Consider the following 8126-nt stretch of genomic DNA (forward strand, 5'->3'; position numbering starts at 1 on the left):
CACCTAACACCCTAACCCTAACCCTAACCCTCTAACCCTAACCCTAACCCTAACCCTAACCCTAACCCTAACCCTAACCCTAACCCTAACCCTAACCCTAACCCTAACCCTAACCCTAACCCTAACCCTAACCCTAACCCTAACCCTAACCCTAACCCTAACCCTAACCCTAACCCTAACCCTAACCCTAACCCTAACCCTAACCCTAACCCTAACCCTAACCCTAACCCTAACCCTAACCCTAACCCTAACCCTAACCCTAACCCTAACCCTAACCCTAACCCTAACCCTAACCCTAACCCTAACCCTAACCCTAACCCTAACCCTAACCCTAACCCTAACCCTAACCCTAACCCTAACCCTAACCCTAACCCTAACCCTAACCCTAACCCTAACCCTAACCCTAACCCTAACCCTAACCCTAACCCTAACCCTAACCCTAACCCTAACCCTAACCCTAACCCTAACCCTAACCCTAACCCTAACCCTAACCCTAACCCTAACCCTAACCCTAACCCTAACCCTAACCCTAACCCTAACCCTAACCCTAACCCTAACCCTAACCCTAACCCTAACCCTAACCCTAACCCTAACCCTAACCCTAACCCTAACCCTAACCCTAACCCTAACCCTAACCCTAACCCTAACCCTAACCCTAACCCTAACCCTAACCCTAACCCTAACCCTAACCCTAACCCTAACCCTAACCCTAACCCTAACCCTAACCCTAACCCTAACCCTAACCCTAACCCTAACCCTAACCCTAAACCCTAAACCCTAAACCCTAACCCTAACCCTAACCCTAACCCTAACCCTAACCCTAACCCTAACCCTAACCCTAAACCCTAAACCCTAAACCCTAACCCTAACCCTAACCCTAACCCTAACCCTAACCCTAACCCTAACCCTAACCCTAACCCTAACCCTAACCCTAACCCTAACCCTAACCCTAACCCTAACCCTAACCCTAACCCTAACCCCTAACCCTAACCCTAACCCTAACCCTAACCCTAACCCTAACCCTAACCCTAACCTAACCCTAACCCTAACCATAACCCTTTTTTAAATGGTCGCATGTCCGGTGCCCTAACCCTAACCTAACCCTAACCCTAACCTCTCATGAATTTACAGGCCCATAACTTATTCTAATGGAAACCAATCATATCTAACCTCACTATCTTGTACCTTCATCCTTACAATACATGTTAAACATAATAGAGAGGCCATATATATCAGTACTGTCCTTTTAAAATTCTTTGGTGTCCCTGAAACCTCAACAATGTCCGGTCCATATCTCACTCATTCATTAATCAATTTTGTATATTTTACACCAATAAGTATATCTCAGTCTAAAGTATGTTCTCATTGATTAATTTGAACCATACAAGTCATGGCTGATACTTGAGAATGTGCAGTAGTTTCCGTCCCCGAGCTCCCTCCGCGTCACATCTTCCAGCAGTATCCGGGCCACCAGAGCACCACCAAGCAATTTCTATGTTACTATAGGACTTTCTGTGAAGTACTGCACCTGGAAATCGTTTTACGTATTAAGGTTCTGGCAAAATTGATTCACCACGCAGTCGTCACGAGTTTGAATCGAAATACTCTAATAGAACGTTCAGTTGCTATAGTGATTTGTAATAAAGGAAAAGTAGTCTACAAAAACCTGCACTAAATTTTAAGAACATTAGCACGAAATGAAAAAAACTAGCCCTTGTAAGTTGCGACTATTCTAGCATACTACACCCCCTGAATTACATAGCAAGACGTTTGCAGGGCCAATGCAGGCTTTATAGGGCAATCCGCATCCACGAGAATAATGAGTGGAATTAGGGTTAGAGAACTTGTCTTTCTAAAGACCTGAGAATCAAGAGATTGATGTCTATGAGCACAGGTTGAAAAGTCGACGTACTCTAATAATAGAATGTTCAACTACTCTAATAGAGCAGTCAAACAGTGACGTCATCAACTTACTGTAGGAGTGCACTCATGTGATTGCCTAATATCGTGGTCGCACTTTTAGCATGAATATTAAAATAATCTTGAGCTACAGCAGTATGCAATGGCTAACAATGAGAATCAGTAGATTATTTGTGACATAATACATAAGAAGGCCCTCCAAGCAGTAATACAACAGTCTATGGCAATTTAGAGATATTCTAGTCCTAAAGCTGCTTATCAAGCAATCAGTTACTCGCAATAGATCTTTTTGGCATGTGATTGTGTAGATTGGAACATTTACTTTGCCTTTGTAGTTTGTGTGTGTGTTGTACTATAGCTTATTTTATTTTTGTAGCTTCCTACATCTCTATTGTTGCATGTGTCCGAGGTGTTGTACTTATCTGTTTTGAACATGTTTACTTTCTCTCATACAGTATAATTATCTACACCACTAGTACAATCAATCTAATAACATGTGCACGTACACATGCACCAAATACACACAGACACACTGCTCCTGATGAATTCAATATGGAACAATAAAAACATAGTTTAAAATCATGGCTAAATAGAACATATATTTGACTATACACAATAGAAAAAAATCAAGTTTAGTTTGTTCATTTCAAATGGCTACCTGCAACTAAAGCAAAATATGTATAGTGACGTAGAGGCTTATGCGAGACAGTGACACACTCACCACAATACACATCGAGACACACTACACAGGTAGACTCACACACTACACTACACAGGTAGTAGACACACACTACACTACACAGGTAGTCACATACAACACTACACAGGTAGTAGACACACACTACACTACACAGGTAGTCACATACAACACTACACAGGTAGTAGACACACACTACACTACACAGGTAGTCACATACAACACTACACAGGTAGCCTCACACACTACACTACACAGGTAGTAGACACACACTACACTACACAGGTAGTCACATACAACACTACACAGGTAGACTCACACACTACACTGCACAGGTAGTAGACACTACACTACACTACACAGGTAGTCACATACAACACTACACAGGTAGACTCACACACTACACTGCACAGGTAGTAGACACACACTACACTACACAGGTAGTCACATACAACACTACACAGGTAGACTCACACACTACACTGCACAGGTAGTAGACACACACTACACTACACAGGTAGTCACATACAACACTACACAGGTAGTAGACACACACTACACTACACAGGTAGTCACATACAACACTACACAGGTAGTAGACACACACTACACTACACAGGTAGTCACATACAACACTACACAGGTAGTAGACACACACTACACTACACAGGTAGTCACATACAACACTACACAGGTAGTAGACACACACTACACTACACAGGTAGTCACATACAACACTACACAGGTAGTAGACACACACTACACTACACAGGTAGTCACATACAACACTACACAGGTAGTAGACACACACTACACTACACAGGTAGTCACATACAACACTACACAGGTAGTAGACACACACTACACTACACAGGTAGTCACATACAACACTACACAGGTAGTAGACACACACTTCACTACACAGGTAGTCACATACAACACTACACAGGTAGACTCACACACTACACTACACAGGTAGTAGACACACACTACACTACACAGGTAGTCACATACAACACTACACAGGTAGACTCACACACTACACTACACAGGTAGTAGACACACACTACACTACACAGGTAGTCACATACAACACTACACAGGTAGACTCACACACTACACTACACAGGTAGTAGACACACACTACACTACACAGGTAGTCACATACAACACTACACAGGTAGACTCACACACTACACTGCACAGGTAGTAGACACTACACTACACTACACAGGTAGTCACATACAACACTACACAGGTAGACTCACACACTACACTGCACAGGTAGTAGACACACACTACACTACACAGGTAGTCACATACAACACTACACAGGTAGTCACATACAACACTACACAGGTAGACTCGCACACTACACTACACAGGTAGTAGACACACACTACACTACACTACACAGGTAGTCACATACAACACTACACAAGTAGACTCACATACAACACTACACAGGTAGTAGACACACACTACACTACACTACACAGGTAGTCACATACAACACTACACAAGTAGACTCACACACTACACTACACAGGTAGTATGTATCAGAAGCCATTAACAAAGTTGCCAAGTGTTTTAATCTTGAAACTCCAAATGCCACAATCCATTGCCAAGTTGTATCCACGGAAACCAAGAAGCACAAGACAAGTTGCATAGATGAGGTATGTGATCAGATGAGCCACAGCAGGGCAACCTGTGAACGATTTTACCAGGGAACATCCAACGAGCAATCATTTGCAGCACAAGAAACCATATAAGAGCTATGCTCTAATAAATACTTTAGAGTCACATACAACACTACACAGGTAAACTCACACACTACACTACACAGGTAGTCACATGCAACACTACACTACACAAGAGTATCTCAATCTGGTAGCTGTGTTAGAACGACCATTCTATTTAGAGTATCTCAATCTGGTGGCTGTAATAGAGTGACTGTTCTATTAGAGTATCTTGATCTAATGGCTGCATTAGAGTGACTGCTCTATAAGAATAAGAGTACCTTGATATGGTGGCTGCATTAGAGTGACTGTTCTATTCACCATCACTTTAGAGTACATACTAAACACACACACACACACACACACACAGAGGACAGATACTAAATTCGTACCTGCATTTTCAAACAACTCAAATCCGATACGTCTCCGCTTCACTGCTACAGTAGGGTACCACCTGTAAGTACACATCAACAGTACAAATTTCAGATATACAGAATCACTTTAAAATACATACCAAACACACATAAATATCAATACAGTACAGTATAGTGTAACACTATCATGTACCTTTATTTAGAAATAACTCCAACCCCCAAATATCTTCACACGGCTCCGACTCAATACCATTACCTGTAAAATTATGAATCATTGATCCAACATTTAGATGCATATATTATCCCTGCAGAGAATATTAAACACACATATACCATTTTCACACCTCAGATCAAAGGGAAAACCCAGTGTATATATCACATATTGCACTGGTTCTGGAATGTTAATGAGATATACGCTGTGCAATAACATTGATATTGCACAGTTAAGTGTGCATATATCTCATAAAACTTTCCTAAAATTCATCAGATGTCTTTGATACACCATTGTGCTCCCTTCTGTTATATATGGAACCAAAAGTATGGTGATTGTGGGATTGAATTTTCCAGTTCTCCTGTGGTTTACAATTGAGTCTCCTGTGGCTCTCAATTGAGACCAACTGAATCGCACAATCAAAACTGTCTCTTGGTGATGTAGGTTTGTTAAAAAACCTTACATAGTATAGTTGGAACTAATAAACTTTGATATAGTAACCATAATAATATATTAAGCCACTTCAAAGGAGTTTGACATAATACCAGGCCACATCAAAGGCACTCTCAAATACATCAAAGGAAAGTGGTATATTTATTTATTTATTAGTTTTACAACCACACCGTACATGTACAAAATTATAGTTGATTACAAGAGTGTCGATGATAATTGGTGATTGGAGTGGGGTGGCTGATAGCTAAAGGCACGAACTGCCAATAGCTAATTACAAAAACTAACTACCTACTTAAATATACTACTTAATTACATATAGAGTAAAAAGGGGTAGTGTGTGTGTTGTTTGTACATGAAGAACAGGGACAGCAAAAATATTAGCTATACCACAGGCACAAGTACATTTGTCTCATATATACGCACTCGTGCCTGTGGTATAACTATTACATATAATTAATATAATTGGACACCACAGCTAGACACACACTACGCTACACAAGTGTAGGCTTGCACCAATTATGCTGGTATACTTTTGACCATAATAGGCTAGCAAAAGCATCAAGCATTATGCCAGCATAATAGGAAAAATTGTAATTAAAATGTGCAATGCGTACTCCAAAAATATTGCACAACATGAACACACTGCAGATTATTACTGCATTTCATATCAAAAACCTTGTAGTGTTATTATTTTTACCATTTCTTGTCTGATTATTCACACTTCATGGCAATAAGATCGAGGTACTCTAATACAGCAGTCACTTACTCTAATACAGCAGTCAAGAAATGCAGATATACTCTAATAAAACAGTCAGTGCTTGAGCATAATCTAGATTTTGATTGAGAGTATAATTTTTAGCATAATAGGCTGGATTTTTGAGCACTGCTCAAAAGCATAATAGGCAATTTTCAAAGTATAATTGGCTCAAGCCTACACAGGTGGACACACATCACACTATATACACAGGTGGACACACATTACACTACACGGGTACACACACACACACACTACACTACACACTGCGAAATGTTTACACAAGAAAGAGCCAAAATAACAGATAAAAATCCGCTTTTGAGGGACACCAGTTACAGCCCTAACCCTAACCCTGAGTCAGGTCTACAATTATACATAGTATAGAAAGTCTGAAGAACAGATAGGCTTGAGCATTTTTATATAACTAGCTAGCAGTGAAACATTACTAAAATTGCATATCTGAGTGTCTAATTTTCAAAAATTTCCAGTGGGGGCATGCCCCCAGATCAGCCCCTAGAATGCTCGTACTTTGCACTTTGCAGAGTGTGCTTCACACACTGTGCAACAGCTCCGCTCTCATTGACATGTATGTAGTAGCAATTCCAACATTATAGCCAATGGCCTGACCAACTCAATTTTCCCTCCTCCAGCCCTGATTACTGAACGTTTGTGTAGTTCAACACCACTCTGGCAATGTTAAATCCTTGTCATAGACTACTTAGTACATACATCTAAGTAAACAGTAACTTTAAGAGTTTGGGCGAAGCTGCCTGATGAGCTTGACTGCCCCGGCGCAAGCAAAACGCGTAGCGGCGTAGAAACCCAAACCAGGATACAACATACCAGTTGTGCCAGTGCAGTGACTTAATATTTAAATTAGAGACATTCAAATAACCAGAGTGACTAGCTATATCACTAGCTATCTACTCCTGGAGATTGTGTATAATGGCATTGCCACCTGGTGAGATAGCATTCCACCATTACACAGTTACAAGTGTAGGTAGCTAAACAGCTACAGTGTGAGCCCATTGAACTAGTCATATAACACAACCATACTCCACTGATCTTCTTAAACCAACATAACTATACTCTGTTGCCATAGCTATCCAGCTATATCTCAGCAAACTCATAGTGACATACACTGGACCGGTGTATCATACAATCTTGCCTCTTCAACTGAACACAGCATAGTCTTCAATACAGCCTGAGGGGCCCCTCCTATTTTAACATTTCGTACATGACTGTTAAATCATACAACACAGCACAAATAGGCTGCGATTAAATACCAATGACTGTTGCTAAGCTGAGGATGGCCTTAAGAGTCTATCACAACAAAATTTCATGTTGACTTGCCATTACCTGCAAGAAACATAGCAGAGAGTATATACCAAACTGAGCTCACTTCAACCTGTAACTGAAACACCGTACAATCTTCATGCCTTTTCAAATCAACTGTACGGCAAATTGTATGAATCAATAGTGTATACTATGCTATCCTGTAACCAGTATAGACACATATACAACACTGCAGGGCATAGAGACATAATAGAAGAGAGAAGAGTAAGGAGAAAGAAAGAGAGAGAAAAAAAAAAAAATATATATATATATATGAAAACAAAACAAAACAGGCACATTGGTTGACATAACACTTTGGTGTCTATTCATCTATCACATCACAACTTAAGTTCATAGACACACTTACAGCAGTATAGAAATGGCCAAAACTCACTAGCCACTCTAAAACATTGCTGTTCAGACTTTATAAAACCTGATCAACTACAGAGATAACCTTGTTCACTAACTTGGTTGACAGGGTCGGGCGGCCATCACCATTTACAATAACCCTAACCCTAAGCAATGGCGGATCCAGGATGGGGCATTTGGGGCAAATGCCCCCCCCCTTCAAGAAATTGCATACAAGATCGAGATACTCTAAGAGCAGTCAGTTACTCTAATAAAGCAGTCACAATGTTCATCA

General features: G+C 40.6%; 1 long non-coding RNA gene across 1 annotated transcript; it reads right to left on the reverse strand.

Annotated features, from left to right (window-relative positions):
- Nucleotides 1–2492: 2492 nt before the first annotated feature.
- On the reverse strand, nt 2493–5749 carry LOC136251638 (uncharacterized). Its single transcript, XR_010699131.1, has 3 exons — nt 4924–5749; nt 4749–4810; nt 2493–2578 (listed from the first exon to the last, which is right to left on the reverse strand). It is a non-coding gene; the product is annotated as an uncharacterized lncRNA (long non-coding RNA).
- Nucleotides 5750–8126: the final 2377 nt, after the last annotated feature.

Source organism: Dysidea avara, chromosome 3 (assembly GCF_963678975.1).
Source record: "Dysidea avara chromosome 3, odDysAvar1.4, whole genome shotgun sequence".
In the NCBI taxonomy this organism is placed as follows: Eukaryota; Metazoa; Porifera; class Demospongiae; order Dictyoceratida; family Dysideidae; genus Dysidea; species Dysidea avara.